A 26952-nucleotide genomic window follows, 5' to 3' on the forward strand; every position below is an offset into this window, starting at 1 on the left:
CTATATATTAGCAAAGGAAGACACCATTAGAAAATCAACCGAAGGTGCAAATTAGGATCCCACGTCTCAAAATCTTAACACCGGCTGGGATAAAAAAACAAACAGTTTAAACATCTTACCTGCACAGAAGAAACTACCGCCTAAAACATCGGAAAAAGGGAGGCAAGTGCAGATGGAGGTAATGAATGAGCAAATTAAACTTCCAAAAGACGCAGGTCGGAATAGACCTATTGCGTAAAAAAAAAGGTGAGGGAAGTAACAACACCTTCAGATTTGGCATATTTAAAAATCAGAAATCAATCATAGACAAACAAATACCTTTGGGGAACGCAAGGCTTTTAGGGATATCTCAGTGCCAAAAAAAACGACATCTTCAGAGACAACAAAGCACACTAATCTGAAAAAAACTATCAACAATTTCAGTGAACAGGTGGACGAAACAATATGCTCTGTAAGTGATACAAGAGAATGGAGCATATATACAGTTGATGAGTCTGAAACGGAAACTAATACAATCCCAAGATACAAAAGGAAAGATGTTACTTTAAATCTCACCAATCTGGGACTGGAACCAAAAAAGATCCGTATTACGGAGAGGGAACACCCAGCTGACCAATCTCAGCAAGAGAGCCCAAATCAAAAGGAAAAGAAAAGTATATGGGAAAGACCCAAGAAGTCAGACAAGAGAAACGCCGCCCCTCAGGGCAATACAAAGTCAGCTAAACATGACTTAGCAAACAGGAGACCTCGGGAAAGCCCGTGAACAAAAGGAGAACTTGGCATCTGTTACTCCTAGAAACAAGACCAAAAATGACTTAGTCAGAGATTCACTGCTTAGATGTCGTAGAACAACGAAGAACAAAGCGCCAAGACAAGTGTCTCCTAAAGAGGAATAAAGAAAATTCCAAGCACCAAGAATCAAAAGCTCTTGTGCCTTCAAACTTGAACACATCCACAAAAAACATGACAACCTGACTTTAAATAGGAACACCATCATAGAACTTTTTAAGCAGATACCAAGGCTGCGTTACATACAGAGCCACGACTTATGGATAGTGGAACCCTGTGATACAGGCCAAAAGTATTGTTCCTATCTACATATCCGGTCGGAAGTTATAAGAGATATGTTCCTGAAAGAAGCGGAAAGCCTAGCAATTCTGGGCTACGATCTGACAGACCTCCAGCATTCAATTGAGAAATTAGAAGACAAAAGAAAAACGTATTTAAAAAACCTTGAAAGAACACCAAGAGACGCCACCTGTAGAAAATCAGGGACAAATTGGAAAGAAAGAGAATTTAATGGACCAAACAGCATTGGCAAAGACAATGAATACTCATCAAGTCAAAGGTCCAGAGAAGAATCGTCCAACAACCAAAGTCACTGGACACATCATCCGCAGAGAACCCACGAGACTCAACAAAAGGAATGCCTTGGCAGACTTAGACAGAGAACGAAGAGAAAGAACAAACAATCCTGATGACCAATTAAAGGCACCAGTTCGAAAATTAAAATCGAGCCCAAGAAAAAAGACCCTCACATGCAAGGACCTGAACCAGTATCAGGCTCGAAGACGGGAAAACCACAAGAAGTCGCCAGAGAAGGGGACATGGAAATCCTCGGCCCCGCATTTAAAGAAGCAGAATTGGCAACCACAACTAAAGGAATGGCACCCAGGAGTGGATTCTGTCTTAAAGTCCTATGCACTGCCCATAACACAAAACAAATTATCGACATGGCCTCATGGAACATGAGAGGCTTTAGCCACTTAACAGCGAAAAGTGATGCAAACCTGGGACGATGGGATATTCCCTGCCTTCAGGAGACTTGGTTATTAACCAAGCCAGAGATGGATGGATACACAGTATTTACCATCCCAGCTAAAAGGGGATTGGCAGGTTGTCCAACAGCCGGCCTACTTACAGCAATATCTTTGGGCAGCGATTTGGAGGTGACGGAACAGATTGCCACTTCTTACCTATTCCAGGCTCTCATAATTACCTGGAGTTATTCAGATAGGACAGCCATGGAAAAGGAAAAGAAGATACTACTAATCAATACATATTGGAACCCGGAAGTGGCATCTGATGAAACCTATTTGGAAAACATGAACATGATACTAAATGAAGTCTGCACAAACCACTGTATTCATCATACAATAATTACAGGAGATTTTAATGCCATTTGTCCGGATATCGGAAATCAGAGATCTCACTTGGATAAAACATCACCTATTCTGGAGCGTGGAAGGATCCTAGAAAAAATAGTTGCAGCGAGAGCTTTACATAACTTACACTGGCTCAGAACAAAAGCCAGCTTCGAGATCCCATCATGGCAAAGAGAAGAGCAAACAGGAACCATCGACCACACATATGTGTCAAAGGAGTTGTTAGGGATGATTATCAGTTTCTCAATAGTAAAAACCTTAAACAGTGACCATAATCTTCTACATACAAGATGGGCTGTCCTACAGAAACTTCAACAACGGCTTACCCATGAAATAGAAGTGAACAGAAAAGGCACCCGTCTAAAACTGACGGAGAATGCTATTAAGCAAATCTCAGGAAGGTACACAATTGCAGCAATAGCAAACGTTAGAAGAGCTGAATCTAGAGAGGGGGTGGTGGATTATACTACGCTGCTAAGAAAATACATACAGAGGGCACAAAGGACCAAAAACCTCTCTAACACTCAGGTGCATAGCTACAACTTTGAAGTAGAAGCGAGAAGAAGAATCCTGAGAAAACTAAAAAGAATGTCAAACAAATCAGGAACCCTCGTAAGCATGGAAAGATGGAAACAAGCCCAAAAAGAATACAAAAATGACGCCTGTTATATCAAGCAGACTCAGAAACCATGTTGAAAACATTATGTGGAAGGAAATCTAAAGATTTCTGGTCTCTAATAAAAGGAACAATGATGGCTAGTAACAACGTATTACAAAACAGTGTAGGGGAAGAAGGTTGGGTGATTCACTTCACAAAGCTTTATGCTATACTGCCTGACTGCGGGAGAATCAAAGCGGTCTCAAAACAAGTAGGACATACACCGTCATGGAATATCCCCTCTAACGAAGAAGAGATTGTAAATAAAATCAACAAACTTAACAACTGGAGGGCACCAGGCCCCGATGGAATCTCCAACAACGATCTGAATCAACACCCAGAATTATGTCCTCGCCTCATTAGCAAAATCTTTAAGAATTGTAACCAGGCACAAAACATCCCAGCATCTTGGAGAAAAGCCGTAGTTGTCCCAATTTTTAAGTGAGGAGACAGAGAAGATCCGTGCCATTATCGTCCTATATCATTACTCAACGTCATTGGGAAGATCTTCGGCAGGCTCGCCTTGGAAGCATTTCAAACTTGCCTTAATTTAGAAAATCGCAACAACCCATTCCAGATGGGACTCGTCAAGAATGCGGGAACATCTATTAACATACTTATGCTAAGTACAATCAAAGCCAAGGTTCGTCAGGACGGCCAGCCAGTATGCATGGCTTTCGTTGACGTGGTCCAGGCTTTCGACCAGATCAACAGGGATTTGCTATGGGAAAAATTAAAACTCATGAACTGCCCTGGCTCAGTATTGGGCCCGATCCAAGCCTTAAACCAGGAGACATCGATGAAGGTAAGGCTCAGTCAAGAAGGCCTCCGGCCTAAAGAAATAAATATCGCCAGGGGAGTCAAACAGGGCTCCCCTCTGGCTCCTGCATTATATAATGCCTACATGGCTGACTATTCAGACACAGAATCCGTGGTTAGTAGCATCCCACCATCGATTGGACGCGTAAAGATATCACGCCTCTTATATGCAGACAACATCATCCTGCTGGACATGACCCCAATCGAACTCCAAAGACAAATAACGTACCTGGTTACATATTTGAAGACCAACAATCTACGGCTGAACGCGACCAAAACTAAGGTGATGGTCTGGGAGAGACTAGCAAGGAAGAGACATAACAAACTAAACTGGTTTGCCGAAGGCCTAAAACTGGAAAAAATTAACACTTTTAGCAGAATCATGAATGCAAGACTTGCTATGGACAAAAGTGAAAGCTCTAACTACCCAAACTAGGGTAGGTGATCAAAAATATGGCAGATTTCCGCTCGTCTCAGCCATTAACTTTTATAAATCGAAGGTGGTACCATCAGTTCTGTATGGGGCTGACGCACTGTACTTACTCTCAGAAAAAATCTGCAGTAAACTTGAGAGTTTTTTCTGGAGGAGAGTACTGGACCTAGCACTTACTACACCGATGACATTAATAAGGCGTGAATTATGTCTTTAATCTCTAAAGGCTATCAAAGAGAGAAACAAGCTTATGCTGTATCGCAAAGTTCTATTAGACATTAAACCAAAAACACTGTAGTTGATTGGCAAAGAAATGGCAGTGGGTAACATCCAGGCACTGACAGTCAGGAAGAACCAAAGTCTTAACCTACTGAAAGAGCTAGACGCTCCAGTTGAACAACTTCTAACTGATATAGATAAGGTGACTAAGAAACCTTTTAAATCTGACTGGATACTGACTGGAGAGACAGCAAACAAATACAGCTTGACCACATTGTTCCCAACATCAGCCAAGAAAGTAAATGAAGGGAGAAGCTACATGGATACATTTCCGGATAAGAGGTTAAGCAGAACATTTCTGAGATTCCATTTGAACCAACTCAAAACAAATGAAATACTCTTCATAAGAAAGCTCTCATCGACAGACAAGTGTCGATATTGTAAAAATCTGGATAAAGTGGAAACAAGTCGACACCTTCTCTTGGAATGTGAAGGAACGCAAACTGTAAGATCTGCATTCTTAGGTAGAATCATGTATCATTCACCACATTAACAGAAGACAACTGGTGGACGGCGCTGACTAGAGGAGACGACACTCGATGTGTGGCGGCTGTAGTGTCTTTCATAAAAAACATTGACCTGGACTACCAGGACATATGATCAACTGAAAGGAGCTCCTATCCGGAACTATATACCACAGGAGCTTTAACACAAACTTGCTCCAATCTTATCTTATCTTATCTTGGTGGATGAAAACGCTATTCCAAAAGGATGAATTAACAAGGACAATGAACTTGGTTTAGGGCCTTTTTTCTTTATTTTCATTTTGAAATAATTGTACAATCAATGAAGTCAAATAAATGAAAAAAAAATTGTAACCTGACCTAGGTAATATCGCCACGTGCGATTAGGGAATCCAATCACAGGTAGTTGTACGAATACAGCAGCACCCAGCGAAGGAGTGGGACAGTTATCTGCAGTTTAATGTAGTGAGATTGCCCCCTAGATGGTAGACGGTAGGAGAGAGCTATTGAGAGTCTTAACCCCGGAAAGGTCATAGAATGCCCTAGTAGGTGGCAGGCGAGGTGTGACAATGAGCAGGGACACCTTTATGCCTGAGGGTGACCTGGACGATCTGCCGGAATGGCACCAGGGTGAGAGGCACCTCTGACATACGCAGACATGTTAACCACAGCCACGATAACCACTACGAAGCGAAAATGGGAGCTGCCATAAACCGCGGGCTGCTGGTTTAGCAGCAAGTTGAGCTTTAAAACCTAAGCTTTATACCTAGACGTTTGGCCTGGCTGAGCATCTGGATAGCCTATCAACTGCTCCAGTGACACCCAGTCAGGCTGCTCCAGCCTGCCTCTGAATTAGACTATTCCCCAGTTGATGGTCGCATTTAAGGATTGCCACTAAAGAGACTGCTTTGCCCCTTTGGATTGTTGCATTCTTTAAACAATACCTAACAAGCTGGAGACAAACTTTGAATAATACCTAAAAGCTCAGCAACACACAAGTTCCACCAAGCTTGTAGATTACGCTTCACTGGCCTTATGTTTGCACCGGGCACCGTGGCTGTTGCGGGCCCATGCGGAGGCGCTGCCGGAGCAAAAAGGGCTCTCTGGCTGCAATGGGCTGAGTTGAGCCGGCTGCAGGTTTGAACCATAGCTTGCTGGAGGGCGATTGGAAGAGACTCAACAGCGTTGCATGGATGTCTCTGTGCGGGTGGCTGCGGACTGCCCTGTGGCTTGAATCCTCTAGAGTGAGCTTCCCTGTAGGTGGCACTGCTATGACTGATCCATCAGAAGAAAGGAAGGGAACAAGCCGAGGAGATCTCTGGGTCACCCCACGCAGAGGACATGGAAATGGCATACTTGGCACAGGAAATTCTGCAACTGTCTTGCCACCGGGCCGACTTGTGAGTTTGTCGTGCATTGTGCAGTCTCTCTGTGCACTGCAGTTTCTCTGTCTCTCTCTCCCTCCATGGTGCTCCACATCTCTCCTATTTATTCTAACTGCTACTCTATCACCTATTCTTCCTTTCTCTCAAAGTCTAGAAGGAAAAAGTTCAAAAAAGTTCTCCTGGTCTCCAATCCGGGTCTGCCCATTGCTGACACCTACGTCAATTGTTCTTCCAGGCAGACTATCACAGACATCCTCTTTTTAATTCCCTCTTCACACCTATGGACTCCTCACATGGTCTATGTCCTCTTTCCTTTTCTCTTTGTAACCCATTAAGGGTGGCACCAAATGGGTAGTACTCTTGGCATGCTTTTCATCCTCTAGGTGCATCAATAATGTCTATTAGAATGGCACTGTCATGGCCCAGGGCTCTCAGCCCAATCGCCTCTTTAATAAGCATTGTCCATCTCTCATCAACTTCCTCCCTTCTCCTGCCACTCCTCAGTCTGCCACCACTTTTGCCCCTTCACCACCACCGACAGGTGTACCACATTCCTGTACCCATCCTCAGAAACCTTCAAAGGAGGCAACCAGCTTCACTGAGCTACCCACAACTCTCGCTCTGCTGTTAAACACTCAGATATCTATCTCCTTCTTGAAGACATCGAACTCAATGTTCTCGCTCTCACTGAGAAGTGGTTCACTGCCAGCTCTGTCACTGCTTTTGACACACTCCTCCCTGAGGGCTACAAGATCCTCTCAAAGCTCAGGCTTAACCGGTCTGGAGGCGGAGTGGCCTTGATCTTCCCAGAATGGGTCCCTGCTTCTATCATTCCCACTCAGACTTATTCTTCATTCGAATGCCTCGTATGCAGATGTGGTGTCTCTCCAACACTCTCATTGGCTCTCGCCACCATCTACAGGACCCCTTGTCCTGTCTCACTCTTCCTCTCAGAGTACTCTGACCTCGTCTCTTCTCTTCTTGCCTCAACCTTCATGCTTCTCCTCCTCTGATACTTCAATATTCACCTGGACGCTCCTGATTTGGCCACTGAACTCTTCCACAGCCTCTGTGACTTTATTTTCCTCACCATTTATCCCTCAGGTCCGGCGCATGCAGCCGGACAAACCTTGGATGTTCTCATCTCAGCAGACGTCACCATCTCCAACCCTCTCACTATAACTCTCTCCTGGTCTGACCATGCTCTCCTGTCCTCTCACCTGTGTCTTTTAGGACCCTTGGTTAAGCCTCTGCCTGCACAGCCAGTCTCCTTCTCTGTCATTCGACTGATGAGGCGAGTGTCAGTTGCTGCTTTTGCCATCACTTTCATTCCCCCTCCCACTCCTGCCACAGACTCTCACAGTGACTCTGCCCATGCTAATCTTCACCTCTCGATCACCAACTCCCTGGACATCCTTGCCCCTCTCGTGAGGATCTGCATGAAGCCTGCCTCCAAGCCCAACACCTACTATGACTCCAACCTAGCCTCTCTGAAACGCAAGTGCAGAGTTGCTGAGTGGAAGTGGCAGGTATCAGGCACATCATCTGGCAGCAAGCAAGCATCTGTAGGGCCTCTAACAGTACAGGCAAACTGTTTAAATTCTATAAGGAACCTGCCAATCCTACTGAAGTCTCTACTTCTCCCCTGCCATCCCTGATCCTATTTCCTTCACTGGCCTCCCAGTTCTTAACCAAAACTCAGGGCAGTGTCCTCTCACTCTCCTGTATTTTCCTCCTTCCTCCCTCCCCAGCTCTCATGCCTCCCTTGGCCCCCTCTCCCATCCCCCTTGTTTATCCTCTCCTCAAAAAGCCCTCTGCTGACCCCTCCTGCCCAGCTAACTTCTACCCTATCTCCATTACCCCCTCCCGGAGAAGCTGGTCATCTCCCAACTGATCCAACAGAATGAATCTGTTGATTGTCTCCAAGACCACCAGTCTGGCCAGAGGCATGGAAATTGTTCTTCTGAACACCCGCGAATACTTGCTCTCAAATCTAGATTCCAACTCTCCATCCATTCTTATCCTTTTGGATCGGTCCTCTGCCTTCGACACGCTCAATCATGCCACCCTGACAAATTGGCTTCATGACACCCTTGGCATAACGGGCCTGGCACGGTACTGGCTGACTTAAGTCCTCTCCAAACGATCTTCCCAGATTCAACAGGGCCCTTTTCTCTTTCCTATCACACTCTCCACCGGCAGCATCCTTCAAGGCTATATCCTCTCGCTGTGGCTTATCAACATCTACCTTACCTTGCCCCTCTGGCCCACCTGATCTCTTCTTTCTCTCCTCACTTCCAGTGTTATGCAGAAACGCAGCTCTCCTTCAAGCTTTCCTCTAGCGCCTCCTCTTCCTCCTCTCTCATCTCTGACTTCCTGACTGCTATTCAGGCATCATGTGTTGCCAATGATCTCTGCCTTAATGCCAGTAAGACTGAGATCCTTTTCCTTGGAACCCTCGCTCCCTCATACCCTCTGGCTGCTCTCTTTGGGACCCCTCTCCCTCTCCTTCTCTCCTTACATCGTGGACCTTGCCAAGAAGGCCCACTATCAGCTGCAACTCCTCAGAGGCATTCTCACTTTCCTGACCTTCCCCCAGAAACTCAATGTCTCCCGAGCTCTGGTCATCTCTAGGCAGGACTACTCAATCTTCCTTTATCCTTCAACTAATCCAGAATAGGATTTCAAGACTTATTCTTGGCCTCAATCCCAGGGACTGCATCTCTCCAGCCCTACAATCTCTCCACTGGCTCCCGGTTGCTACTAGTATCAAGTTCAAGACCCTCTGCATCATCCACAAGGCTTTCTGGGGCCTGTGACCTCACTACATCCAACTCTGCTTCCCCAAATATCTCCCTGCTAGAGCCCTTCGGTCTGCTAGCTCCAACTCTCTGCAGATTAGATGGTTGGCTTAGCACAGAGTGAGGGGGTACTGTAATAGAAAGGGCATTTACTCACCCCGGGACCATCCCTGATTGCAATAAAACACCCTATCACCCCCACATACAGGTCTGTCTCTGTGCGACAGCCATGAACACAATGGTTGGAGAGATGACACCTTCAGCATACATTTAGCATTTATTAGACAGAAAGCACAATATAAAAGAACAGTAAATTTAGCCGTAATTTGGAAATAATGAAAATGCAAGTTAGAGAAATCACAAATAATGATAACACAGTCTCACGTTCCTTGATCTAATTAGCGCTGGAGGACCCTGGTCATCTTAAACGAACTGCTGCCCATCAACCAGGTGGCTTCCCTCATATCCTTCAATCGGCTCTTAGATGACAGCACTTCAAGGAGCGGCAGGGGCACATCAAATTCCGGCACACCGCAGTCCACGGAAGAATCCCCCCTGGGTCATGTATGCATGCAGCATACTTGTACCTTTGTGCTGTCAGTCAGCGTGATGCAATATTCTAGAACTCTCTCAGTGCAAAACATGTTTACTCCTGGAAAACCCAACTTGCTCTCTCTCCAAGATGCTCCTTCCCCCCCAGAGCCCATCTGCAAATTCAGGAATGTCTCTTATCAGTGCGTGCAAGGCCGACCCGCCACCTTTCCTTCTCGTGAGAAAGAGGGCTTGTTTATGGAGGCTGGCAGCGCCATGGTTGCAAAGAAAGAATATGCCGGGAGAAGCTTGTAATAATATGCATCACAATTAACCCCTAGTAAGCAAGCTTTACCGGCCCTGCGCTTGGCGCTATATAGGTGCCATAATGCTTCAAGCACTCAAATACATGCCTCTATTGGCTACTAAATGTGGGCCTCTGCCCTGCCTTACTATGCACAATGTAACCTTCCACCCCTTTGAGGCCTGCACATTCAATGTAGCTTCTTGTGCTACTCATGTAAGGGCTACAAACACATTACTAATGCATCTATAAAGATCTGTTTCAGCATTTAGCTCATACTTTGAATAAACTATTAGTCTTAGCTGTTAATGCAGCCATCTAAGGACCTAATATGTACTATTGTTAGCTCAGCAGGCTAATGCACCCGCAAAAATGCACCTTCCTTTCCACTATTCCACCCCTTTTCAAAGTGTGGGCGACAATGCTGGCTTATGTTTATCTTCATTGTATGTCGTGCAGTGATAACTGAGGTAGTTAAAGATCTTGCAGCTTTCCAAGAGGTATAAGCAAATTGCCTTCTAGCTGTTAGTCATCGCAGCATGCAAGGTTAATGTAGACCTACCTAAACAAAAATGTATGCAATGCGAATAGTGACATCTACCCTAGCCACAACCTAGCCTACCAAAAATACCTAATCATATCTTCAAACTGATATGGTTAATAAGCAGCATGTGATTAAAAACAGGCAATCTGGTGTTGGTCAATCTGAATGAGAAATTGCATTCATATATGTCAACCAGCTCTAAACCTGGCATCGTTCCCCTCTAAGGGCCTACCCACCCCCCTGTTCCCAGGACCTACAAGCGTGACTATGGGCTGTGTGCTTAGACACTTCCCCCATGTTAGCTGAACCCAACCGAAACCATCTAATTTCATGAGCAAGATTACCACATGGGCACCAGGTTTTTAAAACAAACGGTTCTACTAATTTGCATCAAAACTCAAATTATTGCACTAACAATCAAAAACAAGTGGCTTAACCTAAACATTTGCAAGTAAATGTAACTCTTTGTACCAGTGTGCTGGAGACAACCGTCCCCAGAAAAAAGGAAACTTGCTGGTTCAACAAATAGTGTCATAAAATGCATGAAGAGCCTGTCATGGTTTAATTTACCCGCTCTAAGGCTGCATAAATGTCCTTGTAGCTCAAATTCTACCATCTCCAATTAGAACTCATACTCTTGACAGCATTTCTTAAAAGCAAAACCTCAACATACGCACAGATAGCTTGTGTGCGCACTCACATTATCTCAATGCATTTAACACTCCTGCTTGCCCAACCTTGCTGTCCCAATAGTTCATAAATCATTCTCCTGGCTACGTGCAACGTAGTAATTGTCTACAAAAACAACTCTGGGTAAAGCAGCTGAGTTGGAAGAACAAAACATTGCGTCTTCATAAAATCCATCTCTCATAAAATCCATCTCTCATAGCATTTCACCAATAATAAAACCATTTTGCAGCATTTTGGCATTCAAGTTTTGTTTCACACAGCTGTTTGTGTCACATTATGTCATAGTCCACAACCCTTTAGACAAAAAGGCATAACATATTAAACAGGTTATTAAAACCACCCATTGAAACATTTGAGAATGTGCATCATCAAGTGTCCGACATTATGCCAAGTCAGCACCGTGGCAGTTCTGTAATAGTTACTAGTCTGTTGGGCACTTCTCACAGGTTGTAGTACAATGGTCATCACATAAGTCAGTCGCATTGAGTGCGGTGCAGGAGATGTTCAGTGTTCACATGGCAGTAACCCGCTTTCTCTGAGAAAGCGTCTGCTTGACTTATCAGAAGCACCCGAAAATTGCTTGTGTCTAACCCCAATCATGGCACGCTACATTCTTGGTATTTGCCTAGTAGCAAAAAACAGGAATGTTAGAATTTCACAAAAGTACAATATCAGTGTTAACCACCCCTTAGCTTATTACCTCCTCTGCCTTCAGAAGTCTTATCAGGTGACTACACACTTTCATATCATTGCTACGACAACCATTTTTCACCCTTCTGTGTAGTATCGGGGGCTTATTTGCCTTCAAACATTAGGGGTGTAACTGCCTGTTCACAACTCATTTGTGTAATGCGATCATAGTTTGTCAATGGTACCTCAGATGGACCTGTGCTGTTTACAAAAGCATACTAAAAGTACCCCAGTGGATCACATCTCTCAATAGATCAATGCTCTTCTTTTCACCAAAGCGTTCACGAATGCCAGGCGGCAACTTGCTTCCAGTGTCTCATAATCGATTTGGTTTTCCCTGCTGGCATTACCCCATTTTCAAAGGTAAAGTCTTTTAGTCCACTACCGCCTGCGGTTGCTTGCACAAGCAGTCTTGTTTATTTTTTCCAGTTCTCCATGCAACTAATGTTTTTAAAGTCTCTTGTTTTTTCACTTGTCAGTTTCCCAAAGGGTGTCTGCTGATTTCTTGGGCCACCCCTTGAGAGCGTTACTCTGAGCCAGTTTCTTTATTTGCTTCAACCAATCATTCATTCATATCCTTGCACAAAGCCTTGAAGCTTCTGGATCATGGCTAATGTGCAGGGTTCATGTTATAATCCAAAGCCCAATTTCGCATGTTGTTTCTTGCAAAATGGCTACCTTTGTCACATTTGATTTCATTTGGAGCGCCATAATGTCTTATCAGTTACTCCAGCCCTTGAAATGTAGCTCGCTAATGCTGGCTGTGTTTCTTCACTTCTCTTCATGGCACTTTAATTTACAGCATATGGGGCACTGGGGTGCGGCTTGCATGGCAATGTCCACTGTAATAGGCACTTGTAATTTTTTAGCCCATTCACAGGTTCCCAGTTTCCCCAAATGTCCAGATGCGTGATGCGCCCAGCCTGCCATTTCATGCAGCTGTTTCCTTTTCTTCCGGTGTTGTCACTGGGCGAATCCTTTGCCATATGATCAGCTCCATCATTGCAAAATTTCAGCATACTAGTGTCAGAAACCATGCGTGCATCAGCATACGCAATGTAAATTGTGCTCTTTTCACCTTCTCAATTACGGAAGCCACCGCTTTCAGTTCAGTATTCTGGCTTGCAAACCCCAACTTTCTCTCTCATTGACAGCGTTTCTCGATGGGGATGGAATGCAACTGCACACCAGCCTCTCTGTTCTTTCTCTTGCATGACAGCGCTTTTCGTGAAGCAAGCCTGTTTCTTTAGCTTCTTCTGCTAAATAATCATAAGTGAGTGCGACTTTAAAGGGAGATTCTGGCAGTGCTGCAGGGGCACTCGATTCAGACATTTCCTCCAGATTTACTGCTTTCAGCATTGGCTCCGGCAACTTAGAAACCCCCCCCCCCGTACTGCCAGCCTTTGTGCGCTGTTGTAAACAGCACTTCCACTGGACATGAGCGGCATTCTGCGCTTTTCAGCCTTCCTCCCAGAGTAATTTCATGCACCAGCCCATGACAGGAATGTTTGTACAATTTTTCTTCTCAACCCACAAGCTCCACACAGCAAAATCATTGCCGACAAGAACTTCCAGTTCAAAAGAGGCACTTTTTGTCATCAGATTCAACTCACTATAATTCTGCAAAGCGTCTTTTAGCCTATTGAAAGGCAGTTTGCTGATCAATGTCCCATTCAAAAGCATATTTCTTCCTGGGAACTTTGTAGTTTGTCCTTACAATTAGACTTCAATGCAGTGCGTGATCTTTCCAAAGAACCCTCAACCCACTGAATCTTTGCGCTTTCTTATCACGCACAGGATTTTCAATCTGTTGTACCATTGCCAGAATAAAATCAATTATTTTCTTTACTGAGCCAAACCACATTGTACTTAGAAATGTCACGTGTTGTGCAGATCCCTGCACTTTCTCTGACTGAATTGCCCACACTCTGTTCTGCTCATGGGCTGTCAATTTGTCAACAACTTTTTCAACGTGTGTCACAGTTAACATTATATCAATGTAATGTTCAATGCATTCATTGCTCAATTGCAACATTTCCATGTCTTTAGCAACCAATTCATGGCAAAGAGTGGGAATATTCAAATACTCTTGGGGCAATTTAGTACATTTTAATTGTCTGCATCCCCCAAATCACTGCAAACTGATTCTGCAATTCCAAATCCATGCACAAGTCAGTAATCATATGCCATTTACCCACTTCTTTAGTGAGTTTCTCACCCATTGTAACCATGTGTGGAACAGCTAAATGTAATGAAGCCAATTTAGTGTGTCCCATTAAAACAGAATTTGCCACCTTCACATGGATTTTACAGTTGCAAAAACCTCTCAAGTCTCTCAACACAGATCTTACTCTTTTTCCTAACAACTCGACCATTCCCATGTTGTATTCAGGAATGTCAACACTTAAAGCATCAGTTTCAAAAGGCGAACCCCCGTCAGTCAACATTTCAGCCCCCCACACTCATTAGTGAGTACACTGGGGCCAAAACACAATGTTTGAATCACCATTCACAATTTACATTTCAAATACTGTTGCAGCTTTTTCTGCCCCTTATGCCAAAATAGGGCGAGAACTTTGTTTCACTTTGCAATCGAAATCTAAACCTTTTAAAAGGAGAACTGCATGAAAAATTCTTTCCTAATCAAAGCAATAAATCCTTCCTCACCTGTTCCTCGGAGCGCTCACTAACAAAGCCACTTCAACACTTTGTCCGCAGAGCCTTCTGCTCCCTCGATTAATTCCCAAGCAGCAAGTCAGCCAAGCATTTACTGATTTACTGAAAGGGAAATCTCAACTACACCAGCTATCGGTCGCGGCAAACCGACACACAGGTACTGTCATTTTGTTGACTGCTGCAGTGAGGCAACATGAAATGTAACAGCATACCCCTCAGTCTGCACTGTGTTCTCTTACACAATTGTTATTTCCCCAGCATGGCATGGCTTTGCACGATCCTGCCGACTATGCCAAGTGAAGTAGAAAGTGCATTTGCTCACCCCGGGACCATCCCTGATTGCAATAAAACACCCTACACCCCCACATACAGGTCTGCCTCTGTGCGACAGCCATGAACACAATGGTTGGAGAGATGACACCTTCAGCATTAATTTAGCATTTATTAGACAGAAAGCACATTATAAAAGAACAGTAAATTTATCCGCAATTCAGAAATAATGAAAATGCAAGTTAGAGAAATCACAAATAATTAGAAAACAGTCTCACGTTCCTTGATATAATTAGTGCTGGAGGACCCTGGTCACCTTAAACAAACTGCTGCCCATCAACCAGGTGGCTTCCCTCATATCCTTCAATCAGCTCTTAGGTGACAGCACTTCAAGGATCCGCAAGGGCAACATCAAGTTCCGGGCACACTGCAGTCCACGGAAGAATCCCCCCTTGGTCATGTGTGCATGCATACTTGTACCTTCGTGCTGTCAGTCAGCGTGACACAGTATTCTAGAACTCTCAATGCAAAACATATTTACTGCTGGAAAAACCCAACTTGCTCTCTCTCCAAGATGCTCCTTCCCCCCAGAGCCCATATGCAAATTCAGAAATGTCTCTTATCAGTGCGTGCAAGGCCATAAGGCTTCCTTCACGTGAGAAAGAGGGCCTGTTTATGGAGGCTGGCAGCGCCATGGTTGCAAAGGAAGAATATCCCGGGAGAAGCTTGTAATAATATGCATCACAATTAACCCCTAATAAGCAAGCTTTACCAACCCTGCGCTTGGCTAGCTAGTGTCATAATGCAACAAGACACGCATTATATAGGTGCTATAATGCTTCAAGCACTCAAATACATGCCTCTCTTGGCTACTAAACCTGGGCCTCTGCCCTGCCTTACTATGCACAATGTAACTTTCCACCCCTTTGACGCCTGCACATTCAATGTAGCTCCTTATGCTACTAATGTAAGCGCTACTAACACATTACTAATACATCTGTAAAGATCTGTTTCAGCATTTATCACATACTTTGAATAAACTATTAGTCTTAGCTTTTAATGCAGCCATCTAAGTATCTAATATGTACTATGGTTAGCTCAGCAGGCTAATGCACCTGCGAAAATGCACCTTCCTTTCCACTACAGGTAGATCCCTCTCTCCTGCAGGAGCCTCCCTCTGGAATGGTCTCCCTGCCACTCTCAGGCTTGAGCCGGATCTCCTTAAAATCCAGAAGCTCCTCAAGACCCTCCTTTTCTCTTCTTCCTTCCCTCACTCTCGCCCCTGCTAACACCCCATCTGCCACAGTGACTGGCTGCCTGGTTTCCCTCTTAGTTCTACAGGGAACCAGGCCCCCTCCCAGCCCACCCCCACCTCGCACTTATGTGGTCCCTCACCCACCCCCCTGCACCCCATGCTATCCCTTTGACTTGCAGTCCTGGCCTCCCCTTAGCACCCACCTAGCTCCTTTGGCCATCTTCTCCCCTTTCACTTTCATTCTCTCCTTTTTTACCCTGCACTTCCCTTCCCACCTTAGCACCTCCCACATTTTGCACAAACCGGCACTTCCTCGCCCCCTCCCTCGCACTTCTTGTCACTGCACTTGCACAATCCGAAATGAACAAGGCCTAGTAGGACCATTATTGTTATCTTTCTCCCTTCTCAACCCCCCTTTGTTTGTCTTCTGGTGCCTTGAAACACTATTTGTTGTATAGGTGCCTTACAAATATCCAATAAATAAATAAAATATATGTATATTATTTTACATGAAGACTCGAGGTCTGGTGTGCCTGTTAATCATTTAGGGCGCCCAACCATGTGTCTGTGTATTATACAATTTAAAAGAAAAGCTTACTAGCCCTGAGTGTATGAATTTAGTAATTAATACCTGAAAAGTATAGTTGTTGACATAATAGTCTGCTAGAATGTACTGTTTGACGTGTTGGTTTAACAGCGCCTGGAAGGGGTATAAGCAAGTGATGTGTTGAAGGGTAAATCTTGGCACTGTGCTGTCAATATCATTATTTATCTGAATGATATTTCAGATTGTTTGAGGACCATCCCATTAAGCAATTGGACCTATTGGACACAGGAACAGCGGCCATTTTTTGAAAACGCTGCTTCCGGCATTCTAAATACAGAGTCCATCAGATAGTGTCCCCCTCCAGGTTAACCAGTTTAACACTACATATAAAGGAAAGCTTTGTGAAGCTTTGTAGTACGTTGATAACTCCTGCAGTGATATTATAGAAATCCTTCTGAATATCTTTTCAGGATGTTAATTGAGGCATATACCCATGAGTGATGGAATTCAGACAATAGAAATATTGTCAACATACGCCGATTCACCATGATTACATGGTTAGAATAGTTAACATTGAAAGACATTGGCCAATGCGCATAATATCACTCCAATGTTCAGTTCAGTTAGTTATAGTGAACCCTATTTCTATCTACAGATGAGCAAATACAGAGTGACCAGTCCAGGTTGATGGATTGTATATACTCCCTTTACCATACATGGACATATAAGTCCTTACATTATAGAATTAAGGATGTTAAAACCTGGACATACAGGTAATTACAAGTACGATTTCTTATCACTAATTAGATATTTTGATGACTGAGTTACAAACGGTTGGGACTGAATGCAGTCTCTTTTGTTTCCTCTAGGATTGGCCATATATGACACACGATGATGACACAAGGAATGATCATAACCATAAAATAGAACTAAGGAATGGCACGTCCAGGTGATGATATGTTTGAAATTACACAGACATGACAGAGGCAAATGAACCAATGTGAAGATTACTAAAAATATGTATTCACTATATCCTGTTAGATGCATTGAGGAAGGAAAACACTGATAAACATCTTCTCAAGAAGGGTTTTTTCCCGAAACGCATCAAGTGTACTATATTTAATAACAATTAGATCATGTATAACTAGGAGTAAAGAGCTGACACTCGTATGTTGATCCACAGTATGCAAATGTTTACCTGAAATGTGAAATGTTATGTTAGAGCACCAATTGCTGAATCAAATTAAGAAGTGGTGGTAATAATTTGAATTTAGTGTGCAAAGAATATATTTACACACAATTCTTTTGATTGTTTTCGATACAAACATTTCTCTTATAAATGTAATTTTTAATAAAAAAAAAAACACGTGAGTTTTGGTTTTTATTACAACATTCGAGTGTGCAGGAGACGGGAGTATTCCACAAAGTTGTGTTCACCTGCTGTCTGTGCACCATGCTGGAGGTTCCACAGTATAGAACAGTTCACATCTGCATATTATGCGCGTTCGTCATTTTTTTTGTAGTGAATAATTATGTTATCTGTATTTTATACTGTGCAAATACCCATCATAGTGGTCTTAAAGCACCAAGCCTTGTCCATGTAGAGGTGAATTGTGAACCTGCCCAGGGTGGCAACCAGATCGTGCTCAGTCGGTAGAAAAAGGAAAGTGGGTCAAGGAGCGTGGGAAAGGCGAAGAGTAGGAGGTCAAGTAGACAAACACATACAGGGATTGAGTGATTGCTAGTATGAATGTATAGTTTAGTGTTTTAACCAGAAGAACATTTGAGGAAGGGACAAGAGCTTCCTTTTTTGGCAAGCAGAACTTTAATGGAGGCAGTTACTGATGTGGTGGTGAGATTATAAAGTCATGTTGTGGATGTGCAGTGGCCTTGATAGGCACTCAAGGGTTCCTAGGATTTACTAACCAGATAATCATATTGACCTCCTTCCTTCCGATGACCAGAAGGGGTGCTGGCAAAGCCACACCCCCTTACGAATGTCTGGGAGGACTCAGAAGAAAGGGTTAATGGATGATCTCCCCCACCCTGAGTCATACCGTACTCGCCTTGGGTGGAGAAAAGAGAACATGTTTTGCCCTTTGTATGTAGGCAATTTGTAAATAAGCCACTGACAGAATGCAGTTAGAGGTATGTCAATTTCAAACAGAAATGACTTACAATAACGCATTTACAAATGGCGCAGCCATTCCCAATGAAGGGTGCCGGTACAATAGCATAAAGAGGAGAGCAAGTAGTGAAACCGTTTATGAGGTGTACAAATATTCGGATATATACCAGGGACAAAACAATACAAACAGAAACAAAATGTATATAAGAAAACAGCTGCCTTACAAAGGTAACATTAACCCAAGGGGACAAGTGCTTCAAAGTAACGAATACTAATTCAATATAGAAAAATATTTAAGCATTATTAAGCATCACTGGAGGCAGTGGTGGAGTTGGATAGGGAGGGTGGGGGATAGGGCAGAGGGAGCTCCCTTTTTAGCAAGCAAGTGAAGTTTAAACCTAGCTTTGAAAAGACCCATTATTGGGTTGGCTTTGATAGTTATAGGCAGTGGGTTTCAGTGGAGCAAGGTGGGTAGGGAGAAAACAAGAAGTGAGAGGATACACAGGGATGGTATAGGATAATGAGGTTGTGTGCAGGGGAGGTTGAGAGGGAACAAGATGATGAGTAAAGGGAGATACAATCAGACCGGTACTGAGGAACAAGACCAATTGATAGCTTTGTAAACTAGTAAAAGGAACCTGAAAAGAGAGCGGTTGTAATTGTAATTGGTTATTTATAACGTGCTTAATACCTAGAGGTTTCTAAGCGTGGACCCGGGGATCGAACCTTTGTTGCTCTGCGTCGTCTTGCTTCCAACGCGAGCGGGTTGCCCCTGAGCTATCCTCCCGGATTGTGCATGGAGAGCCAACCAGCATGTTGTCGGTAAGTAGAACTGAGAGAGAATCTGTCTTTGTTGTAGAGTGCCGACAGCAAAGTTGAGGACTTTGTCTAGACGCAGGAAAGCAAAAGTGTTGGCTTGAGTAGCAGTCCATTTGCTGAGCAAAAGAGGGAAGATTAGAGTGGTTAGTAAGAAAAGGATGAGTTTTCCTAACATTGAGGAGGTCACCACTAGTATGAGAAGCAGTGGTTGTGATGAATTGTTGCAGCTGCAGATCATTATCAAAGAGGACACCAAAGGTTCGAGGCTTGGGTGAGGGAGCAAAAAGTTTGGGTGGGAAGGAGATAGGAGAGGGGAGGGGAGGTATGGAATTGGAAGCTGGAAGAAAGATGGCTTCTGTTTTTGAAGAGTTCAGCATGAGACAGCGGAGATGCATCCAGTGACGAATTGCAGTGAGACAGGTCATAATAATCTGTTCCAAGATGTCTGGGGTAAAGGAGGGAAAGGAGAACAATATTTGTGTGTTATCGGCAAAAAGGTGATAGTGAAAGCTACTATGAGATGAGTCTTCCTAGGGCAGAGGTCTAGAGCGTGAAGAGCAGAAGTCCAAGGAATGAACCTTGGGTGATACCAACAGGGAGAGGTGTGGAGTAAGAGGTTTGGAAATTCCAAGGGACTTTGTTTGTTTGTTTGTTTGTTTATTTGATATAGCGCAAAACCAAACCCGCAGGTAGCCGGGCGCAAGCATATACAAGGTGACTTGAGAACTTAGTTACAATGACAAGCAAAAAAATATGCAGTGACACAAAAAATAGGCAGTAAATAATTCAGCAGGGTTACTTTAAGGTATCAACCTTCCAGGTAGGAGGTGATCCCGGCAAGAACAGATTTTTGGAATCCAAGGTCCTGGAAAATGAGGAGAGAGGATTGGTCAACTATATCAAAGGAGTCAGAAAGGTCCAAAAGGATGAGTATATAAGAGACTGTGGAGTAGTGCTGATTAGAGAGAAAGTTAGAAACATGCAGGAGTGCAGCCTTGTGGACTGTTTCCTACAAAAACCAGATTGAAGTGGATCTCAAAGGCCCTTACTCTCAAGATACTTAGTGATGGGGTTGAAGACCACCCGCTCAAGGAAGTTTCAATAATAGGGAAGGAGAGAAACTGGGTGATAATTTGCAGGGAGGGTGGGTCAGCAGATGGATTCTTCAATAGGGATAAAATCATTGCAGATTTGAAAGAGGCAGGGAATAGTCCAGCAGGGAGAGAGGGGTTAAAAAGCTCAGTGAGATTAGGGCAAGTGATTGAGATTTAGGCCCTGATTCATGGATTATTTGCACCGACAAAACAGGAATTGTGCGCCATTCTGCCCGCACATCCCCATTTGTTAAACATGGATTTGTGGGCAGAATGGCGCACAAATCTTGTTTTTTTTGTCGCAAATAATCCATGAATCAGGGTATAAGTCGTTGACCGGTACGACGTTCATTCATCGCCAGTTTAGAGATTTTTACCGAAAGATACTTGACGAAATAAACTCATCGACAATAATGGAGAAGTGGGTAAGTGTATATAAAGGGCTCGGGGATAGGGAATAAATAAAAGTGGAGGGGGGATTTGGGAGGAGACCCCCAAAATAAAAAATAAAAATTTTGATGAGTTTTTTCGGCCAAAACACAGCAAATAAAATAATGGGGATAAATGGACATAGAACCCTTGACCATTTGGGGATCAAAAAGGTCGATAAAAAGGTATTGAAAGAAAATCTTGCATTAAAAATCTCGACTCCACCAAAAATGTCTAATATTGCCACTACAAAAAAAATGAACGACTATTATATTGAATACGGACAAATTAATAAGGGCACATTAATGAAACACTACCTTTATTTCTTTTTGTTTGTTTCTTCATTTTCTATTTTTCATGTATGCTGTCATTTTACCATTAACATTCAAGCACCTTCGGATGTAATTGCATAGGCTAAATTAGTTTTAATTACAACTTTTATTTAATACAATGAAATAAGAATACTGCGCAATATAATTCCCTTAAAATATTGTCTCTAACTACTTACTGATAGGTTTAAGAAATATTTAACGATCAACTTATTAAAAGTTACATTTCCCAATGCCTTTTTTTGGTTTCATTTCAGGTTTCACCCTATTTGTTCCTCTTATTTGTAGGACAGTTTGAAAAAAAAGTAATTTAACTCCTGAATCACATCTTATTCAATATTATTATCATTTTTTTTAAATACGCCCAAGTTCACTTATAAACTTACCTTGATTGTTTCAAGCAGTAGTCTCCGTTACTCCATTACTTCTTACTAACACCAATATATTTAAATGTTTTCTTTCTGTTCTACATCGTTAAGCGTGTGTTTTCTCTCATAACTAACAAACTACTCATTTGCCTGCTTTACTTCTGTGTTTGCGTCATTTTGGTATTTCCTCAACATGATCTTGCGCAATTTAGCATAGTCATTGTATTACAGCTTCCTGAAAGATTAGCTGCTATGGCTTGCAATCGGTAAGCATTTCCCTGTAAAAAGCAAACATTTTATTTTCGGTGTATATATATATGTATACATAATTTATTACGGAGGTGTTCGGTTTTTTTGTAATGCACCTTATTCCAATGTGCTCTGCTCTTCTACGAGATTTTTGTTTACGAGATTTCAATGTACATCAGATAGAAGCGCAAGATGGGGGTGGCTCTTTGAAGACAGGTGCAAATTCAATAGAAGAGGTAGGGCAGATGTAGTTAAGGGTAAAGGAGGTAGGGGGAGAGGTGAAGGAGGGTTGGAGAGTGAGAGAGAGGAGGGTTATGAGAGTGACATGAATTGTAGAGATTTTAGAGGAAATGTAGTGAGCAAAGTCATTATCAGAAAATGAGGAGGCGATAGATATTGGCTTAGGAGGTGTGAGCAAAGATTTGAGGATAGATGAAATTTTGCGGGGGTGATTGCGAATGAGATTAGGTTTGTGAAGTAGGAAGATTTGGCAGAGTCCAGTGAAGATTTTAGGGCAGCAGGGGAATTTCTTTGTAGGCTAGAAGAAGGGACGGTGTCCATAATTTGCACCAGCGTAGTAGGTCACAGCACATGTTTGTTTTGAGGGTTTGAATTTCAGAGCCAATCCAAGAACGAGGACAGGGACGAGAAGGTGTGAATGTGGGAGCAGGATAGTGTTGGTCAAATGGAATCATGCGTGCATAGTGAAAGTCAGAGAAAGCACGGTCAATGGAAGAGGCATGAATAGAATTAAGGGGCAAGAGAGTCCTGCCTGAATTTCCTCTTAGTCATTGAAGAAGTGAATGAGGAGTAGAAGACGGAGGAGACAAGATATTAAAGTGAAAAATTGAGTGATCAGAGGGAGAGGGGATCAATGGAGAGGTCAGAGGAGGAGAATGAATTAGAGAGAAAGACAAGGTCAAGAGAGCTCCTGCCAGGGTGGGTAGCTTTGTCGAGGAGGCAGTGGTCAGATAAGAGTGATTTAAATTCAAGGCAGATAGCTAAGAAAGGTTAAATTCCCCTGAGCATTACAATGAGGATGTCAATAGGAAGTGACTCAAGTAGAAGGGTCAGATAAGGGAAGCAGTACAAAGGAACGGGGGTCAATAGAGATCTAGAACAGTGAGAGGAGTAAGAGGGAGGAGTTGACTGGTGGCATATTCAAAAGAGAAAGAGTTGGTGTAAGAGGGGGTTAGAATGGCAGAGTGGGGGGCCTTATTGCTAAGGAAGCCCATGCTGCCGCCATTCCCATCAGGTCTGGGATAGTGAGAGAAAGTAGCAGAGTCAATGTTAAGAGCTGCCAGCGTAGCAGAGTCATGAGGGGAGATTGCAGGTTCTGTGACAGCAAGAAGATGAGAATCAAAGTGGTCAGTGATGTAGGAAGAATTGTTGCAGAGGGTTGTTGTGTGGTAGGCAAGGGGTATAGATTAGGTTGGAGAGATGGCAGCTTCTTATTTGAGGGGTGTGGGTGCAAGGAGGAAGGTGGGGTGGCTAGAGGGTGTTGCAGAAGTTACATGAGGTTGAGACAGAAGGCTATGAGAGAAGGGAAGTAGAAGACTGAGTAAAAGGAGAAAGGAAGCAGACCCAAGATGCATAATGGAGGGTAGAATAAATAGGCAAGGGATGAAAATGAAGAAAGGGTGCAGTCCAAGAGATAGAGAGAGAGAGAGAGGGAGGGAGGGTAGGTAGGTGAGTAGTAAGGGAAGCGGTGGATTGCTGGCTGAGAAGAAGCAGGTGTAAGTTCTGAGTTGAGCTACAATGTGGCTATAGGTAACTAAATGGCAGTTAACATATCCAAAACAGCATGGTTCCTTGGTCCTGTGAGGTAACAGAAGCTCCACAGTGAAGGGATAGTCAATGGGTGGGTGGATCCCTATGAGTGGAAGCAGACGTCAGGTGAAGGGTGAGCTCGGTGACGCCCTGGCTTGAGCAGGGGTTCTGGCGCAAAGCCCTTTCTGGCTCTGACAGGCCGAAATAGGAACTGCCTTTTGCTACTTTTGGCCCTTGGCTGCAGACACCCAGGGGAGACTGTACAAGGGAGATAGTGTGCCACATGTCCACTGGGAGACCCTGTTCTAAATGGCTTCCAAACGTACAGGCAGAGTCCTGGTTGTTGTAGGCCCAGGGATCTTTGTTTTGTAGGCAGGACCCTCAGATGATGCACAGGGTCCTCTGGCAAAGCAGGATGCCGCCAAAGGAACAAAATATTGTACTACGTGAAAGGAGACGTTCACATTAAGGTGAACACTGTAGAGGAGGCTGGGGGGCACATCTCCATTATACAGGCTGTAAGCAGAGGCTGCCTGGGACGTTAGGCATAGATTGTAGGCCTTTCTACACTGCCTATGTGTGTTCAAGGTATGTCAAAGGGAACAGGAGAGGACACACCTTTCCACTTATTCCTTAGGCCGATGGAAGGGCAGGTTCTATTGACCAAAAAGCTGGGAGGAACTACTGACTCTCCTAAATGAGGGTGGATTTTGATCTGTGGGTCCTCAAAGAGCAAGGCCCTGGACAAGGATGCCTGGATAGTCTTGTGGCCTGGTAGGAGCTTTATGTGAATGATAATCGTGGTGTGGGAGGTTGGCTACTCTTGGTGTGTGGCCAGGCACTTCTGTGATTTATTCGTCATAATCCAGCCTTACCTACCCTTCCCAATCTGGGCACAGTTACCTAATCCTGGTAATAGAGGGCATCAAAGGGCAATCTTAGGTTAAGAAGCGTTGAAGAGTCTGCTTTTGCAGGTCTACATTGGGCATTGTGGCTCTTTTGCTGAACTGAGTGCCTCTATCTATTGATATTTATTTTGTGGAGTGCTATATATCACCTTCCTGCTGGTTATACATTTACTTGTAGAACACGGAAATGTTTGGCTTGGTGACAATGACACTATTTCTGGAGGAAGCCACATCCTCACCAGGCTGGAAACAAGTAAAATAACCAGGAAACCGGGCTTCTCCTGCTGGGCTACTGGTCTCTAGAACAGGTTATCAACAAAGATAAGGGTGCCCTCCTCCATATTACAGTTCAGGAAGGACCTGAAGACCCTACACTTCAAAGAACATCTCACCAATCGCTGATCATTCCACTCAATTCTATTCCCCCCGTCCCCTCTGGATCTCCTCCCAATCCCGGCCTCTCCCTACCCATTCCAGTTACTCTGCTAACACCCACCCTTACCTGTAACCCTGTGGGCACACCCCCCACCCTATGTGCAGTGCTATATTGCTTCTGTGCTGGGTTCCCACTTTATAAATCCCACACGTACTCGCAGAGCTTTGTTCAGCATATACAAATGCCTTCAGATGATGTATTGATGACTGCAACAGAAACTCCAGCATTTTCATACAATTCCCTGGCGGCACCTAATGGATGTATGTCAGTAGCGCTCTTGCCCTCGTAGTGTAGCCGAGGAATTCTTCTCGCCAATCTACCGAACTAGTTGATACAATGAACAACCAGAACAATTGATTGGCGGAAAGATGGAATGCCAACGAAGAACCCAGAACCGCTTGGAACAGGATACTGGGACGAGACGTCTTCTCAAGGTGTGCAGGCAAGACCCCCAGACAACTGCAATAAGAGCAACAATCACAATGGTGCAATTCTATGCCAAAATGCAGACATCAAAAGAGAAACCAACCACTAACCTGTGCAGTTCTTCAGAGTGTCAGAATATCCCCAGGAAGGAGAAGAAGTAATGTGGAAGTGTTCGTGGCAAACCCAAATACGAAATGACAAGGAATCAACCAGAAGTGAAAGCAAAGCAGGAAACAGGAGGCGAATCCAAGCAGATGTCCAAAGAGCAACACCTAACCCGACGGCACGAGGACGCCTAAAGGTACATTTAAGGCAGTCTCTAGTCTGTGTACCAGTGGTGCAAAGTTCCAATGCAGGAGTGGAAACCGTAAGCGGGAAAACCGTACAAAAGCTGGCCGGCAAGGTATAGTAAGTCCAGTGGCGGTCCGAGGTCGAAGAGCAGGGCTGGCAGCAAAAGTACAAGGGAGTAAGCAAGGCAGGTCCGGTGGCAGTCCGAGGTCGAGGAACACGGGGAAAACAAGGCAGAAAAGACAAGAACCTGGATACGAGGAAATGCAAGCCGCTAGGATACAAGATTCAGAAGCGCCGGCAAAACGTACAGGCGTGGCTTAAATAGGAATCACATGAGCACAATACGTCCTTCAGCGTGCATGGTGAAACCTGAAAGCCGTGAGTGGACGCCATCGTCTCCATGCCAACTTCCAAGCTCCCGGCAGACGAGGTCTTAAAGGGACCGTAACCACCGTTCGTCGGCAAATACGAGATCCATAAGTATTAGGTCTTGTGGAAGCCGGATAATTACGGCGTCCTAACACCGATGAGTTCTGCCAATACTTGACAGTTTCCTTCCCCAAAGAGGCCCCCACATTCTGAGATTTCCAAAAACGGGACAACAAAACCGGGGCATGTATGTTCTCATATGGTTCCCAGGTGCGATCCTCCGGACCATAACCCTTCCAGTCAACATAGTAGAGTCTTTTACCGTTCCGTACCTTGGTGTCCAAGATCGCTGAAACCTCGTACTCCACAGCACCCCGAACCCTAACAGGCGGAGGATGAGAGGGGAGATGGGTATCATGACGGCACGGTTTAATCAAAGACACGTGGAATACTGGGTGAAGTTTCCACGAACGTGGGAGAACCAAACGCACCACTGCCGGGTTAATGATATGCGATATAGCATATGGACCGACAAAACGTGGGAGTAACTTCCTCTGACCAGGCAGGCATAAATTGCGAGTCGATAACCACACGTTCATGCCCGGGTGATATACCGGAGCGGGGGTACGATGCCGGTCTGCATAAAGCTTGGTCCTGTTCTGAGCCTCCACCAACTGTCTTTTGACCTGGACATGGGTGCCGGAAATGTCCCTAACACAGGCAAGAGCAGCAGAGTTATGAGTCGGCAATTCAGGGGCAAGAGGCAATGAACGTGGATGTTGTCCATAAAGGGCAAAGAAAGGAGAAACCTGTGTAGCAGTGTGG

This window comes from Ambystoma mexicanum, chromosome 10 (genome assembly GCF_040938575.1).
Source record: "Ambystoma mexicanum isolate Mex_15411 chromosome 10, UKY_AmexF1_1, whole genome shotgun sequence".
Lineage (NCBI taxonomy): Eukaryota > Metazoa > Chordata > Amphibia > Caudata > Ambystomatidae > Ambystoma > Ambystoma mexicanum.